The sequence below is a fragment of the Symsagittifera roscoffensis genome, chromosome 1, assembly GCF_963678635.1.
Source record: "Symsagittifera roscoffensis chromosome 1, txSymRosc1.1, whole genome shotgun sequence".
In the NCBI taxonomy this organism is placed as follows: Eukaryota; Metazoa; Xenacoelomorpha; order Acoela; family Convolutidae; genus Symsagittifera; species Symsagittifera roscoffensis.
The window spans coordinates 55054927-55072432 of record NC_087062.1 but is presented as its reverse complement, the minus strand read 5'-3'; the positions used below and the strand labels follow the sequence as shown (position 1 = coordinate 55072432).

Genomic DNA, 17506 nt, shown 5'->3' with positions numbered 1-17506 from the left:
GCAAGGTTTCCAACAAAAAACGAGAACAAAAGCAACAAAACAGAAACAATGTATCTCTAATCCGCAAAATGATAACTTAATGAAAAATTTAAATAACAAAACGCTAAAGATGTTTAATAAAAAAACTCATATTCTTCTCAAGACCATAATTGCAAGGCTTTGTAGCATAGTGGTTAATGCGCCTTTCTAGTAAACAGGAGATCGATAGTTCAAATCCCTCCAAAACCTGAAAATTTTTAAGCGCCTTTAAACTTGCAGAAACACAGCATGTCGAGGAGACTTTTAAACTTCACTTCTACTAATTAACTAAGTGAAGTCAGCCTTTTCAGAGCCATCTACTTCGCCAGCGTTTTAGGGGCGGATCTTCACGACGGGAGACTGCTTTAAAAAAGCCGATAAAAACCTCTAAATAAACAACGAGATACAGTGCTTACTCGCGACTTTTGCCGAATTGAGCAAGCCACTGATACACAAAAAACATCAGGTCGGCGGAGGCAAGATTTCCCATAAAAACTCGAGAATAAAAGCAACAAAACAGAAACAAACAAAGTCTACTACGCAAAATGACAACTGAATGAAAAATTTAAATAACAAAACGCTAAAGATGTTTAATAAAAAAACTCATATTCTTCTCAAGACCATATTTGCAAGGCTTTGTAGCATAGTGGTTAATGCGCCTGTCTAGTAAGCAGTAGATCGATGGTTCGAATCCGTCCAAACCCTGAAAGATTTTCAGAGCCTATAAACTTGCAGAAACACCGCATGTCGAGGACACTTTTAAACTTCACTTCTAACTAATTAACAAACTAAAGTCAGCTTTATCAGAGCCATCTACTTCGTAGGTGTTTTAGGGCGGATCTTTAAGACGGGAGACGCTTTAAAAAAGCCGGTAAAAACCTGTAAAAAAACCACGAGATACAATGCTTACTCGCGAATTTTGCCGAATTGAGTGACCTACTGACACACAATAAATATCAGGTCAGCAGAGGAAAGATTTACCACAAAAAATCGAAACTAAAAGCAACAAAACAGAAACAATGTATCTCTAATCCGCAAAATGGTAACTTAATGAAACTTAAAATTAGAAAACGCTACAGATGGTTACATAAAAACAAAATCACCTTCCTCTCAAGAGAATGTTGTCAAGGCTTTGTAGCATAGTGGTTAATGCGCCGGTCTTGTAAACAGGAGATGGATGGTTCGCAGACGTCCAAAGCCTGAAAATTCGCATGGAGCCTATAAACTTGCAGAACCACCGCATGTCGAGGACACTTTTAAACTTCACTTCTACTAATTAACAAACTAAGTCAGTCTTTTCAGAGCCATCTACTTCGCAAGTGTTTTAGGGCGAATCTTTACGATGGGAGATCGCTTTAAAAAAGCCGATAAAAACCTCTAAATAAACAACGAGATACAAAGCTTACTCGCGACTTTTGCCGAATTGAGCGACCTCCTAATACGCAATAAACATCAGTTCAGCGGAGGCAAGATTTCCCACAAAAAATCGAGAATAAAAGGAATAAAACAGAAACAAACTAACTCTACTACACAAAGTGATAACTCAATGAAAACTTAAATAACAAAACGCTACAGATGGTTAATAAAAAAACTCATATTCTTCTCAAGATCATGTTTGCAAGGCTTTGTAGCATAGTGGTTAATGCGCCTGTCTCGTAAATAGGAGATCGATGGTTCGAATCCGTCCAAAGCCTGAGTCATCTTATAGAGCCTATTAACTTGCTAAACAACTACATGTTGAATACACTTTTACACTTCACTTCTTCTAATTATAAAACTGATGTCCAAGTCTTTTCAGAGCCATCTAATTCGCAAAAGAGTTAAGGCAGGTCTTTACCACTGGAGATCGCTGTGAAAAAGCCGATGAAAATCTCTAAACAAACGACGAGATGCAATGTACAAGCGACTTTCACCAAATTGAGCGACCTATTGACACACAATAAACGAGAACAAAAGCAACAAAACAGAAACAATGTATCTCTAATCCGCAAAATGATAACTTAATGAAAAATTTAAATAACAAAACGCTAAAGAAGTTTAATAAAAAAACTCATATTCTTCTCAAGACCATATTTGCAAGGCTTTGTAGCATAGTGGTTAATGCGCCTGTCTAGTAAACAGGAGATCGATAGTTCAAAGCCGTCCAAAACCTGAAAATTTTTAAGCGCCTTTAAACTTGCAGAAACACAGCATGTCGAGGAGACTTTTAAACTTCACTTCTACTAATTAACTAAGTAAAGTCAGCCTTTTCAGAGCCATCTACTTCGCCAGCGTTTTAGGGGCGGATCTTCACGACGGGAGATTGCTTTAAAAAAGCCGATAAAAACCTCTAAATAAACAACGAGATACAGTGCTTACTCGCGACTTTTGCCGAATTGAGCAAGCCACTGATACACAAAAAACATCAGGTCGGCGGAGGCAAGATTTCCCATAAAAACTCGAGAATAAAAGCAACAAAACAGAAACAAACAAAGTCTACTACGCAAAATGACAACTGAATGAAAAATTTAAATAACAAAACGCTAAAGATGTTTAATAAAAAAACTCATATTCTTCTCAAGACCATATTTGCAAGGCTTTGTAGCATAGTGGTTAATGCGCCTGTCTAGTAAGCAGTAGATCGATGGTTCGAATCCGTCCAAACCCTGAAAGATTTTCAGAGCCTATAAACTTGCAGAAACACCGCATGTCGAGGACACTTTTAAACTTCACTTCTAACTAATTAACAAACTAAAGTCAGCTTTATCAGAGCCATCTACTTCGTAGGTGTTTTAGGGCGGATCTTTAAGACGGGAGACGCTTTAAAAAAGCCGGTAAAAACCTGTAAAAAAACCACGAGATACAATGCTTACTCGCGAATTTTGCCGAATTGAGTGACCTACTGACACACAATAAATATCAGGTCAGCAGAGGAAAGATTTACCACAAAAAATCGAAACTAAAAGCAACAAAACAGAAACAATGTATCTCTAATCCGCAAAATGGTAACTTAATGAAACTTAAAATTAGAAAACGCTACAGATGGTTACATAAAAACAAAATCACCTTCCTCTCAAGAGAATGTTGTCAAGGCTTTGTAGCATAGTGGTTAATGCGCCGGTCTTGTAAACAGGAGATGGATGGTTCGCAGACGTCCAAAGCCTGAAAGATTTTCAGAGCCTATAAACTTGCAGAACCACCGCATGTCGAGGACACTTTTAAACTTCACTTCTACTAATTAACAAACTAAGTCAGTCTTTTCAGAGCCATCTACTTCGCAAGTGTTTTAGGGCGAATCTTTACGATGGGAGATCGCTTTAAAAAAGCCGATAAAAACCTCTAAATAAACAACGAGATACAAAGCTTACTCGCGACTTTTGCCGAATTGAGCGACCTCCTGATACGCAATGAACATCAGTTCAGCGGAGGCAAGATTTCCCACAAAAAATCGAGAATAAAAGGAATAAAACAGAAACAAACTAACTCTACTACACAAAGTGATAACTCAATGAAAATTTAAATAACAAAACGCTACAGATGGTTAATAAAAAAACTCATATTCTTCTCAAGATCATGTTTGCAAGGCTTTGTAGCATAGTGGTTAATGCGCCTGTCTCGTAAACAGGAGATCGATGGTTCAAATCCGTCCAAAGCCTGAGTCATCTTATAGAGCCTATTAACTATCAACTACATATCGAATACACTTTTACACTTCACTTCTTTTCAGAGCCATCTAATTCGCAAAAGATTTAAGGCAGGTCTTTACCACTGGAGATCGCTGTGAAAAAACCGATAAAAATCTCTAAATAAACGACGAGATGCAATGTACGAGCGACTTTTGCCGAACTGAGCGACCTAATGACACACAATAAATATCAGGTCAGCAGAGGCAAGATTTCCCACAAAAAATCGAGAATAAAAGCAAAAAATTAGAAACAATGTATCTCTAATCCGCAAAATGATAACTTAATGAAACTTAAAATTAGAAAACACTACAGATGGTAACATAAAAACAAACTCACACTCTTAACAAGAAAACCTTGCAACGCTTTGTAGCTGGTGGTTAATGCGCCTGTCTTGAAAAAACAGCAGATCGATGGTTCGAATCCGTCCAAAGCCTGAAAGATTTACACTTCACACTTTTACACTTCACTTCTTCTAATTATAAAACTGATGTCCAAGTCTTTTCAGAGCCATCTAATTCGCAAAAGAGTTAAGGCAAGTCTTTACCACTGGAGATCGCGGTGAAAAAGCCGATGAAAATCTCCAAACAAACGACGAGATGCAATGTACAAGCGACTTTCACCGAATTGAGCGACCTATTGACACACAATAAATATCAGGTCAGCAGAGGCAAGATATCCCACAAAAAATCGAGAGTAAAAGCAACAAAACAGAAACAATATATCTCTAATCCGCAAAATGATAGCTTAATGAAACTTGAAAATAGAAAACGCTAGAGATGGTAACATAAAAACAAACTCACAATCTTCTCAAGAGAAACTTGTCAAGACTTTGTAGCAGAGTGGTTAATGTGCCTGTCTTGTAAACAGGAGATCGATAGTTCAAATCCGTTCAAAGCCTGAAAATTTTTAAGAGCCTATAAACTTGCAGAAACACCGCATGTCGAGGAGACTTTTAAACTTCACTTCTACTAATTAACAAACTAAAGTCAGCCTTTTCAGAGCCATCTCCTTCGCCAGTGTTTTAGGGGCGAATCTTCACGACGGGAGATTGCTTTAAAAAAGCCGATAAAAACCTCTAAATAAACAATGAGATTCAATGCTTACTCGCGACTTTTGACGAACTGAGCGACCTACTGATACACAATAAACATCAGGTCAGCGGAGGCAAGATTTCTCACATAAATCGAGAATAAAAGCAAGAAAACAGAAACAAACAAAGTCTATTACGCAAAATGACAGCTGAATGAAAAATTTAAATAACAAAACGCTTAAGATGTTTAATAAAAAAAACTCATATTCTTCTCAGGACCATAATTGCAAGGCTTTGTAGCATAGTGGTTAATGCGCTTGTCTCGTAAACAGAAGATCGATGGTTCGTCCGTCCGAAGCCTGAGTCATCTTATAGAGCCTATAAACTTACTAAACTACTAAATGTCGAATACACTTTTACACTTCACTTCCTCTAATTATAAAGGTGATGTCCAAGTCTTTTCAGAGCCATCTAAATCGCAAAAGATTTAAGGCAGGTCTTTACCATTGGAGATCGCTGTGAAAAAGCCGATAAAAATCTCTAAATAAACGACGAGATGCAATGTACAAGCGACTTTTGCCGAATTGAGCGACCTATTGATACATAAAAAATATCAGGTCAGCAGAGGCAAGATTTCTCACAAAAAACCGAGACTAAAAGCAACAAAACAGAAACAATGTATCTCTAAACTGCAAAATGGTAACTTAATGAAACTTAAAATTAGAAAACGCTACAGATAATTACATAAAAACAAAATCACCTTCCTCTCAAGAGAATCTTGTCAAGGCTTTGTAGCATAGTGGTTAAAGCGCCTGTCTTGTAAACAGGAGATGGATGGTTCGCAGACGTCCAAAGCCTGAAAATTCGCATGGAGCCTATAAACTTGCAGAACCACCGCATGTCGAGGACACTTTTAAACTTCACTTCTACTAATTAACAAACTAAAGTCAGCCTTTTCAGAGCCATCTCCTTCGCCAGTGTTTTAGGGGCGGATCTTCACGACGGGAGATTGCTTTAAAAAAGCCGATAAAAACCTCTAAATAAAAAATGAGATTCAATGCTTACTCGCGACTTTTGACGAACTTAGCGACCTACTGATACACAATAAACATCAGGTCAGCGGAGGCAAGATTTCTCACAAACATCGAGAATAAAAGCAACAAAACAGAAACAAACAAAGTCTATTACGCAAAATGACAGCTGAATGAAAAATTTAAATAACAAAACGCTTAAGATGTTTAATAAAAAAAACTCATATTCTTCTCAGGACCATAATTGCAAGGCTTTGTAGCATAGTGGTTAATGCGCTTGTCTCGTAAACAGAAGATCGATGGTTCGTCCGTCCAAAGCCTGAGTCATCTTATAGAGCCTATAAACTTACTAAACTACTAAATGTCGAATACACTTTTACACTTCACTTCCTCTAATTATAAAGGTGATGTCCAAGTCTTTTCAGAGCCATCTAATTCGCAAAAGATTTAAGGCAGGTCTTTACCATTGGAGATCGCTGTGAAAAAGCCGATAAAAATCTCTAAATAAACGACGAGATGCAATGTACAAGCGACTTTTGCCGAATTGAGCGACCTATTGATACACAATAAATATCAGGTCAGCAGAGGCAAGATTTCTCACAAAAAATCGAGACTAAAAGCAACAAAACAGAAACAATGTATCTCTAAACCGCAAAATGGTAACTTAATGAAACTTAAAATTAGAAAACGCTACAGATGGTTACATAAAAACAAAATCACCTTCCTCTCAAGAGAATCTTGTTAAGGCTTTGTAGCATAGTGGTTAAAGCGCCTGTCTTGTAAACAGGAGATGGATGGTTCGAATACGTCCAAAGCCTGAGTCATCTTATAGAGCCTATTAACTTGCTAAACAACTACATGTTGAATACACTTTTACACTTCACTTCTTCTAATTATAAAACAGATGTCCAAGTCTTTTCAGAGCCATCTAATTCGCAAAAGAGTTAAGGCAGGTCTTTACCACTGGAGATCGCGGTGAAAAAGCCGATGAAAATCTCTAAACAAACGACGAGATGCAATGTACAAGCGACTTTCACCGAATTGAGCGACCTATTGACACACAATAAATATCAGGTCAGCAGAGGCAAGATATCCCACAAAAAATCGAGAGTAAAAGCAACAAAACAGAAACAATATATCTCTAATCCGCAAAATGATAGCTTAATGAAACTTGAAAATAGAAAACGCTAGAGATGGTAACATAAAAACAAACTCACAATCTTCTCAAGATAAACTTTTCAAGACTTTGTAGCAGAGTGGTTAATGTGCCTGTCTTGTAAACAGGAGATCGATAGTTCAAATCCGTTCAAAGCCTGAAAATTTTTAAGAGCCTATAAACTTGCAGAAACACCGCATGTCGAGGAGACTTTTAAACTTCACTTCTACTAATTAATAAACTAAAGTCAGCCTTTTCAGAGCCATCTCCTTCGCCAGTGTTTTAGGGGCGAATCTTCACGACGGGAGATTGCTTTAAGAAAGCCGATAAAAACCTCTAAATAAACAATGAGATTCAATGCTTACTCGCGACTTTTGACGAACTGAGCGACCTACTGATACACAATAAACATCAGGTCAGCGGAGGCAAGATTTCTCACATAAATCGAGAATAAAAGCAAGAAAACAGAAACAAACAAAGTCTATTACGCAAAATGACAGCTGAATGAAAAATTTAAATAACAAAACGCTTAAGATGTTTAATAAAAAAAACTCATATTCTTCTCAGGACCATAATTGCAAGGCTTTGTAGCATAGTGGTTAATGCGCTTGTCTCGTAAACAGAAGATAGATGGTTCGTCCGTCCGAAGCCTGAGTCATCTTATAGAGCCTATAAACTTACTAAACTACTAAATGTCGAATACACTTTTACACTTCACTTCCTCTAATTATAAAGGTGATGTCCAAGTCTTTTCAGAGCCATCTAAATCGCAAAAGATTTAAGGCAGGTCTTTACCATTGGAGATCGCTGTGAAAAAGCCGATAAAAATCTCTAAATAAACGACGAGATGCAATGTACAAGCGACTTTTGCCGAATTGAGCGACCTATTGATACATAAAAAATATCAGGTCAGCAGAGGCAAGATTTCTCACAAAAAACCGAGACTAAAAGCAACAAAACAGAAACAATGTATCTCTAAACTGCAAAATGGTAACTTAATGAAACTTAAAATTAGAAAACGCTACAGATAATTACATAAAAACAAAATCACCTTCCTCTCAAGAGAATCTTGTCAAGGCTTTGTAGCATAGTGGTTAAAGCGCCTGTCTTGTAAACAGGAGATGGATGGTTCGCAGACGTCCAAAGCCTGAAAATTCGCATGGAGCCTATAAACTTGCAGAACCACCGCATGTCGAGGACACTTTTAAACTTCACTTCTACTAATTAACAAACTAAAGTCAGCCTTTTCAGAGCCATCTCCTTCGCCAGTGTTTTAGGGGCGGATCTTCACGACGGGAGATTGCTTTAAAAAGCCGATAAAAACCTCTAAATAAAAAATGAGATTCAATGCTTACTTGCGACTTTTGACGAACTTAGCGACCTACTGATACACAATAAACATCAGGTCAGCGGAGGCAAGATTTCTCACAAAAATCGAGAATAAAAGCAACAAAACAGAAACAAACAAAGTTTATTACGCAAAATGACAGCTGAATGAAAAATTTAAATAACAAAACGCTTAAGATGTTTAATAAAAAAAACTCATATTCTTCTCAGGACCATAATTGCAAGGATTTGTAGCATAGTGGTTAATGCGCTTGTCTCGTAAACAGAAGATCGATGGTTCGTCCGTCCAAAGCCTGAGTCATCTTATAGAGCCTATAAACTTACTAAACTACTAAATGTCGAATACACTTTTACACTTCACTTCCTCTAATTATAAAGGTGATGTCCAAGTCTTTTCAGAGCCATCTAATTCGCAAAAGATTTAAGGCAGGTCTTTACCAGTGGAGATCGCTGTGAAAAAGCCGATAAAAATCTCTAAATAAACGACGAGATGCAATGTACAAGCGAATTTTGCCGAATTGAGCGACCTATTGATACACAATAAATATCAGGTCAGCAGAGGCAAGATTTCTCACAAAAAATCGAGACTAAAAGCAACAAAACAGAAACAATGTATCTCTAAACCGCAAAATGGTAACTTAATGAAACTTAAAATTAGAAAACGCTACAGATGGTTACATAAAAACAAAATCACCTTCCTCTCAAGAGAATCTTGTTACGGCTTTGTAGCATAGTGGTTAAAGCGCCTGTCTTGAAAACAGGAGATGGATGGTTCGAATACGTCCAAAGCCTGAGTCATCTTATAGAGCCTATAAACTTGCTAAACAACTACATGTTGAATACACTTTTACACTTCATTTCTTCTAATTATAAAACTGATGTCCAAGTCTTTTCAGAGCCATCTAATTCGCAAAAGAGTTAAGGCAGGTCTTTACCACTGGAGATCGCTGTGAAAAAGCCGATGAAAATCTCTAAACAAACGACGAGATGCAATGTACAAGCGACTTTCACCGAATTGAGCGACCTATTGATACACAATAAATATCAGGTCAGCAGAGGCAAGATTTCTCACAAAAAATCGAGACTAAAAGCAACAAAACAGAAACAATGTATCTCTAATCCGCAAAATGGTAACTTAATGAAACTTAAAATTGGAAAACGCTACAGATGGTTACATAAAAACAAAATCACCTTCCTCTCAAGAGAATCTTGTCAAGGCTTTGTAGCATAGTGGTTAATGCGCCTGTCTTGTAAACAGGAGATGGATGGTTCGCAGACGTCCAAAGCCTGAAAATTCGCATGGAGCCTATAAACTTGCAGAACCACCGCATGTCGAGGACACTTTTAAACTTCACTTCTACTAATTAACAAACTAAGTCAGTCTTTTCAGAGCCATCTACTTCGCAAGTGTTTTAGGGCGAATCTTTACGATGGGAGATCGCTTTAAAAAAGCCGATAAAAACCTCTAAATAAACAACGAGATTCAAAGCTTACTCGCGACTTTTGCCGAATTGAGCGACCTACTGATACACAATAAACATCAGGTCAGCGGAGGCAAGATTTCCCACAAACTAACTCTACTACACAAAATGATAACTCAATGAAAATTTAAATAACAAAACGCCAGATGGTTAATAAAAAAACTCATTATCTTAACTAGATCATGTTTGCAAGGCTTTATAGCATAGTGGTTAATGCGCCTGTCTCGTAAACAGGAGATCGATGGTTCGAATCCGTCCAAAGCCTGAGTCATCTTATAGAGCCTGTAAACTTACTAAACAACTACATGTTGAATACACTTTTACACTTCACTTCTTCTAATTATAAAACTGATGTCCAAGTCTTTTCAGAGCCATCTAATTCGCAAAAGAGTTAAGGCAGGTCTTTACCACTGGAGATCGCTGTGAAAAAGCCAATGAAAATCTCTAAACAAACGACGAGATGCAATGTACAACCGACTTTCACCGAATTGAGCGACCTATTGACATACAATAAACATCAGGTCAGCAGAGGCAAGATATCTCACAAAAAATCGAGAATAAAAGCAACAAAATAGAAAACGCTAGAGATGGTTACATAAAAACAAACTCACAATCTTCTCAAGAATAACTTGTCAAGACTTTGTAGCAGTGTGGTTAATGTGCCTGTCTTGTAAACAGGAGATCGATAGTTCAAATCCGTTCAAAGCCTGAAAATTTTTAAGAGCCTATAAACTTGCAGAAACACCGCATGTCGAGGAGACTTTTAAACTTCACTTCTACTAATTAACAAACTAAAATCAGCCTTTTCAGAGCCATCTACTTCGCCAGTGTTTTAGGGGCGGATCTTCACGACGGGAGATTGCTTTAAAAAAGCCGATAAAAACCTCTAAATAAACAACGAGATTCAATGCTTACTCGCGACTTTTGCCGAACTGAGCAACCTACTGATACACAATAAACATCAGGTCAGAGGAGGCAAGATTTCCCACAAAAAATCGAGAACAAAAGCAACAAAACAAAAACAAATAAAGTCTATTACGCAAAATGACAACTGAATGAAAAATTTAAATAACAAAACGCTTAAGATGTTTAATGAAAAAAACTCATATTCTTCTCAGGACCATAATTGCAAGGCTTTGTAGCATAGTGGTTAATGCGCTTGTCTCGTAAACAGAAGATCGATGGTTCGTCCGTCCAAAGCCTGAGTCATCTTATAGAGCCTATAAACTTACTAAACTACTAAATGTCGAATACACTTTTACACTTCACTTCCTCTAGTTATAAAGCTGATGTCCAAGTCTTTTCAGAGCCATCTAAACGCAAAAGATTTAAGGCAGGTCTTTACCACTGGAGATCGCTGTGAAAAAGCCGATAAAAATCTCTTAAGAAACGACGATATGCAATTTACAAGCGACTTTTGCCGAACTGAGCGACCTATTGATACACAATAAATATCAGGTCAGCAGAGGCAAGATTTCTCACAAAAAAATCGAGAATAAAAGCAACAAAACAGACACATTGTATCTCTAATCAGCAAAATGATAGCTTAATGAAACTTAAAAATAGAAAATGCTAAAGATGGTTACATAAAAACAAACTCACATTCTTCTCAAGAGAATCTTGTTAAGGCTTTGTAGCATAGTGGTTAATGCGCCTGTCTAGAAAACAAAAGAGCGATAGTTCGAATCCGTTCAAAGCCTGAAATAGTTTCAGAGCAGAAACACCTCATGTTGAGGACACTTTTAAACTTCACTTCTACTAATTAACAAACTAAAGTCAGCGTTTTCAGAGCCATCTACTTCGCAAGTGTTTTAGGGAGGATCTTTACGACGGGAGATCGCTTTAAAAAAGCCGATAAAAACCTCTAAATAAACAACGAGATACAATGCTTACTCGCGACTTTGGCCAAATTGAGCGACCTACTGATACACAATAAACATCAGGTCAGCGGAGGCAAGATTTCCCACAAAAAATCGAGACTAAAAGGAATAAAACGGAAACAAACTAACTGTACTACACAAAATGATAACTCAATGAAAATTTAAATAACAAAACGCTACAGATGCTTAAAAAAACTCATATTCTTCTCAAGATCATATTTCCAAGGCTTTGTAGCATAGTGGTTAATGCGCCTGTCTCGTAAACAGGAGATCGATGGTTCGAATCAGTCCAAAGCCTAAGTCATCTTATAGAGCCTATAAACTTGCTAAACAACTACATGATAAATACACTTTTACACTTCGCTTCTTTTCAGAGCCATCTAATTTGCAAAAGATTTAAGGCAGGTCTTAACCACTGGAGATCGCTGTGAAAAAACCGATAAAAATCTCTAAATAAACGACGAGATGCAATGTACAAGCGACTTTTGCCGAACTGAGCGACCTATTGACACACAATAAATATCAGGTCAGCAGAGGCAAGATTTCCCACAAAAAATCGAGAATAAAAGCAACAAAACAGAAACAATATATCTCTAATCCGCAAAATGATAGCTTAATGAAACTTGAAAATAGAAAACGCTAGAGATGGTTACATAAAAACAAACTCACATTCTTCTCAAGAGAAACTTGTCAAGACTTTGTAGCAGAGTGGTTAATGTGCCTGTCTTGTAAACAGGAGATCGATAGTTCAAATCCGTTCAAAACCTGAAAATTTGTAAGCGCCTTTAAACTTGCAGAAACAAAGCATGTCGAGGAGACTTTTAAACTTCACTTCTACTAATTAACAAAGTAAAGTCAGCCTTTTCAGAGCCATCTACTTGGCCAGCGTTTTAGGGGCGGATCTTCACTACGGGAGATTGCTTTAAAAAAGCCGATAAAAACCTCCAAATAAACAACGAGATACAAAGCTTACTCGCGACTTTTGCCGAATTGAGCAAGCTACTGATACACAAAAAACATCAGGTCGGCGGAGGCAAGATTTCCCATGAAAACTCGAGAATAAAAGCACTAAAACAGAAACAAACAAAGTCTATTACGCAAAATGACAACTGAATGAAAAATTTAAAAAACAAAACGCTAAAGATGTTTAATAACAAAAACTCATATTCTTCTCAGGACCATAATTGCAAGGCTTTGTAGCATAGTGTTTAATGCGCTTGTCTCGTAAACAGGAGATCAATGGTTCGAATCCGTCCAAAGCCTGAGTCATCTTATAGAGCCTATAAACTTACTAAACTACTAAATATCGAATACACTTTTACACTTCACTTCTTCTAATTATAAAGCTGATGTCCAAGTCTTTTCAGAGCCATCTAATTCGCAGAAGATTTAAGGCAGGTCTTTACCACTGGAGATCGCTGTGAAAAAGCCGATAAAAATCTCTTAATAAACGAAACGACGAGATGCAATGTACAAGCGACTTTTGCCGAATTGAGCGACCTATTGACACACAATAAATATCAGGTCAGCAGAGGCAAGATTTCTCACAAAAAATCGGTAATAAAAGCAATAAAACAGAAACAATGTATCTCTAAACAGCAAAATGATAGCTTGATGAAACTTAAAAATAGAAAATGCTAAAGATGGTTACATAAAAACAAACTCACAATCTTCTCAAGAGAAACTTGTCAAGGCTTTGTAGCATAGTGGTTAATGCACCTGTCTCGTAAACAGGAGATCGATTATTCGAATCCGTCCAAAGCCTGAGTCATCTTATAGAGCCTATAAACTTGCTAAACAACTACATGTCGAATACACTTTTACACTTCAATTCTTCTAATTATAAAGCTGATGTCCAAGTCTTTTCAGAGCCATCTAATTCGCAAAAGATTTAAGGCAGGTCTTTACCACTGGAGATCGCTGTGAAAAAGCCGATAAAAATCTCTTAAAAAACGAAACGACGAGATGCAATGTACAAGCGAGTTTTGCCGAATTGAGCGACCTATTGACACACAATAAATATCAGGACAACAGAGGCAAGATTTCTCACAAAAAATCGAGAATAAAAGCAATAAAACAGAAACAATGTATCTCTAAACAGCAAAATGATAGCTTGATCAAACTTAAAAATAGAAAATGCTAAAGATGGTTACATAAAAACAAACTCACAATCTTCTCAAGAGAAACTTGTCAAGACTTAGTAGCAAAGTGGTTAATTCGCCTGTCTAGTAAACAGCAGATCGATAGTTCGAATCCGTCCAAAGCCTGAAAGATTTACAGAGCATATAAACTTGCAGAAACACCGCATGTCGAGGACACTTTTAAACTTCACTTCTACTAATTAACAAACTAAAGTCAGCCTTTTTAGAGCCATCTACTTCGCAGGTGTTTTAGCGCGGATCTTTAAGACGGGAGACGCTTTGAAAAAGCCGGTAAAAACCTGTAAAAAAACCACGAGATACAATGCTTACTCGCGAATTTTGCCGAATTGAGTGACCTACTTACACACAATAAATATCAGGTCAGCATAGGCAAGATTTCCCACAAAGTATCGAGACTAGAAGCAACAAAACAGAAACAATGTATCTCTAATCCGCAAAATGATAACTTAATGGAACTTAAAATTAGAAAACGCTACAGATGGTTACATAAAATTAAAATCACATTCTTCTCAAGAGAATTTTGTCAAGGCTGTGTAACATAGTGGTTAATGCGCCTGTCTTGTAAACAGTAGATCGATGGTTCGAATCCGTCCAAAGCCTGAAAGAGTTTCAGAGCAGAAACACCGCATGTCGAGGACACTTTCAAACTTCACTTCTACTAATTAACAAACTAAAGTCAGCGTTTTCAGAGCCATCTACTTCGCAAGTGTTTTAGGGCGGATCTTTACGACGGGAGATTGCTTTAAAAAAGCCGATAAAAACCTCTAAATAAACATCGAGAAACAATGCTTACTCGCGACTTTTGCCGAATTGAGCGACCTACTGATACACAATAAACATCAGGTCAGCGGAGGCAAGATTTTCCACAAAAAAATCGTGAATAAAAGAAATAAAACAGAAACAAACTAACTCTACTACACATAATGATAACTCAATGAAAATTTAAATAACAAAACGCTACAGATGGTTAATAAAAAAACTCATATTCTTGTCAAGATCCTGTTTGCAAGGCTTTGTAGCTTAGTGGTTAATGCGCCTGTCTCGAAAACAGGAGATGGATGGTTCGAATCCGTCCAAAGCCTGAGTCATCTTATAGAGACTATAAACTTGCTAAATAACTACATGTTGAATACTCTTTTACACTTCACTTCTTCTAATTATAGAACTGATGTCCAAGTCTTTTCAGAGCCAACTAATTTGCAAAAGATTTAAGGCAGGTCTTTACCACTGGAGATCGCTTTGAAAAAGCCGATAAAAATCTCTAAATGAACGACGAGATGCAATGTACAAGCGACTTTTACCGAATTGAGCGACCTATTGACATATAATAAACATCAGGTCAGCAGAGGCAAGATTTCCCTAAAAAAAATCGAGAATAAAAGCAACAAAACAGAAACAATGTATCTCTAATCCGCAAAATGATAGCTTAATGAAACTTAAAAATAGAAAACGCTACAGATGGTTACATAAAAACAAACTCACAGAGAGAATCTTGTCAAGGCTTTGTAGCAGAGTGGTTAATGTGCCTGTCATGTAAACAGGAGATCGATAGTTCAAATCCGTCCAAAGCCTGAAAATTTTCAAGCGCCTCTAAACTTTCAGAAACACCGCATGTAGAGGAGACTTTTAAACTTCACTTCTACTAATTAACAAACTAAAGTCAGCCTTTTCAGAGCCATCTACTTCGCCAGTGTTTTAGGGGCGGATCTTCACGACGGGAGATTGCTTTAAAAAAGCCGATAAAAACCTCTAAATAAACAACGAGATACAGTGCTTACTCTCGACTTTTGCCGAATTGAGCAAGCTACTGATACACAAAAAACATCAAGTCGGCGGAGGTAAGATTTCCCATAAAAACTCGAGAATAAAAGCAACAAAACAGAAACAAACAAAGTCTACTACGCAAAATGACAACTGAATGAAAAAATTAAATAACAAAACGCTGAAGATGTTTAATAAAAAAACTTATACTCTTCTCAAGACCATATTTGCAAGGCTTTGTAGCATAGTGGTTAAGGCGCCTGTTTTGTAAACAGTAGATCGATAGTTCGAATCCGTCCAAAGCCTGAACGTTTTTCAGGGCCTACAAACTTGCAAAAACACCGCATGTCGAGGAGACTTTTAAACTTCACTTCTACTAATTAACAAACTAAAGTCAGCGTTTTCAGAGCCATCTACTTCGCAAGTGTTTTAGGGCGGATCTTTACGAGGGGAGATCGCTTTAAAAAAGCCAATAGTAACCTCTATATAAACGAGATACAATGCTTACTCGCGACTTTTGACGAATTGAGCGACCTATTGACACACAAGAAATATCAGGTCAGCAGAGGCAAGATTTCTCACAAAAAATCGAGAATAAAAGCAACAAAACAGAAACAATGTATCTCTAAACAGCAAAATGATAATTTAATGAAACTTTAAAATAGAAAATGCTACAGATGGTTACATAAAAACAAACTCTGACTCTTCTCAAGAGAACCTTGTTAAGGCTTTGTAGCATAGTGGTTAATGCGCCTGTCTTGTGAACAGTAGATCGACAGTTCAAATCCGTCCAAAGCCTGAAAAATTTTCAGAGCCTACAAACCGCATGTAGAGGAGACTTTTAAACTTCACTTCTACTAATTAACAAACTAAAGTCAGCCTTTTCAGAGCCATCTACTTTGCCAGTGTTTTAGGGGCGGATCTTCACGACGGGAGATTGCTTTAAAAAAGCCGATAAAAACCTCTAAATAAACAACGAGATACAGTGCTTACTCGCGACTTTTGCCGAATTGAGCAAGCTACTGATACACAAAAAACATCAGGTCGGCGGAGGCCAGATTTCCCATAAAAACTCGAGAATAAAAGCAACAAAACAGAAACAAACAAAGTCTACTTCGCAAAATGACAACTGAATGAAAAATTTAAATAACAAAACGCTAAAGATGTTTAATAAAAAAAACTCATATTCTTCTCAAGACCATATTTGCAAGGCTTTGTAGCATAGTGGTTAATGCGCCTGTCTAGTAAGCAGTAGATCGATAGTTCGAATCCGTCCAAAGCCTGAAAGTTTTTCAGGGCCTACAAACTTGCAAAAACACCGCATGTCGAGGAGACTTTTAAACTTCACTTCTACTAATTAACAAACTAAAGTCAGCGTTTTCAGAGCCATCTACTTCGCAAGTGTTTTAGGGCGGATCTTTACGAGGGGAGATCGCTTTGAAAAAGCCGATAGAAACCTCTATATAAACGAGATACAATGCTTACTCGCGACTTTTGACGAATTAAGCGACCTATTGACACACAAGAAATATCAGGTCAGCAGAGGCAAGACTTCTCAAAAAAATCGAGAATAAAAGCAACAAAACAGAAACAATGTATCTCTAAACAGCAAAATGATAATTTAATGAAACTTTAAAATAGAAAATGCTACAGATGGTTACATAAAAGCAAACTCTCATTCTTCTGAAGAGAATCTTGTTAAGGCTTTGTAGCATAGTGGTTAATGCGCCTGTCTTGTGAACAGTAGATCGACAGTTCGAATACGTCCGAAGCCTGAAAGTTTTTCAGGGCCTACAAACTTGCAAGAACACCGCATGTCGAGGAGACTTTTAAACTTCACTTCTACTAATTAACAAACTAAAGTCAGCGCTTTCAGAGCCATCTACTTCGCAAGTGTTTTAGGGCGGATCTTTACGAAGGGAGCTCGCATTAAAAAAGCCGATAAAAACCTCTATATAAACAACGAGATACAATG

The 17506-nt window shown here is 37.2% G+C and overlaps 2 protein-coding genes and 5 non-coding genes across 7 annotated transcripts in view; 6 read left to right on the top strand and 1 right to left on the bottom strand.

Annotated features, from left to right (window-relative positions):
• Positions 1-17506, top strand: part of LOC134845887 (protein IWS1 homolog A-like) — a 576794-nt gene that overhangs the window by 99730 nt on the left and 459558 nt on the right. The window lies entirely within an intron of this gene.
• LOC134845883 (syndetin-like) overlaps positions 1-17506 on the bottom strand; it is a gene marked incomplete in the record, with an annotated part of 146662 nt that overhangs the window by 111771 nt on the left and 17385 nt on the right.
• Trnat-cgu (transfer RNA threonine (anticodon CGU)) lies at positions 1640-1712 on the top strand. The gene has a single exon. It is a non-coding gene; the product is annotated as a tRNA-Thr (tRNA).
• On the top strand, positions 3581-3653 carry Trnat-cgu (transfer RNA threonine (anticodon CGU)). Its single transcript has one exon. It is a non-coding gene; the product is annotated as a tRNA-Thr (tRNA).
• On the top strand, positions 9921-9993 carry Trnat-cgu (transfer RNA threonine (anticodon CGU)). Its single transcript has one exon. It is a non-coding gene; the product is annotated as a tRNA-Thr (tRNA).
• Trnat-cgu (transfer RNA threonine (anticodon CGU)) lies at positions 11834-11906 on the top strand. The gene has a single exon. It is a non-coding gene; the product is annotated as a tRNA-Thr (tRNA).
• Trnas-cga (transfer RNA serine (anticodon CGA)) lies at positions 14780-14852 on the top strand. Its single transcript has one exon. It is a non-coding gene; the product is annotated as a tRNA-Ser (tRNA).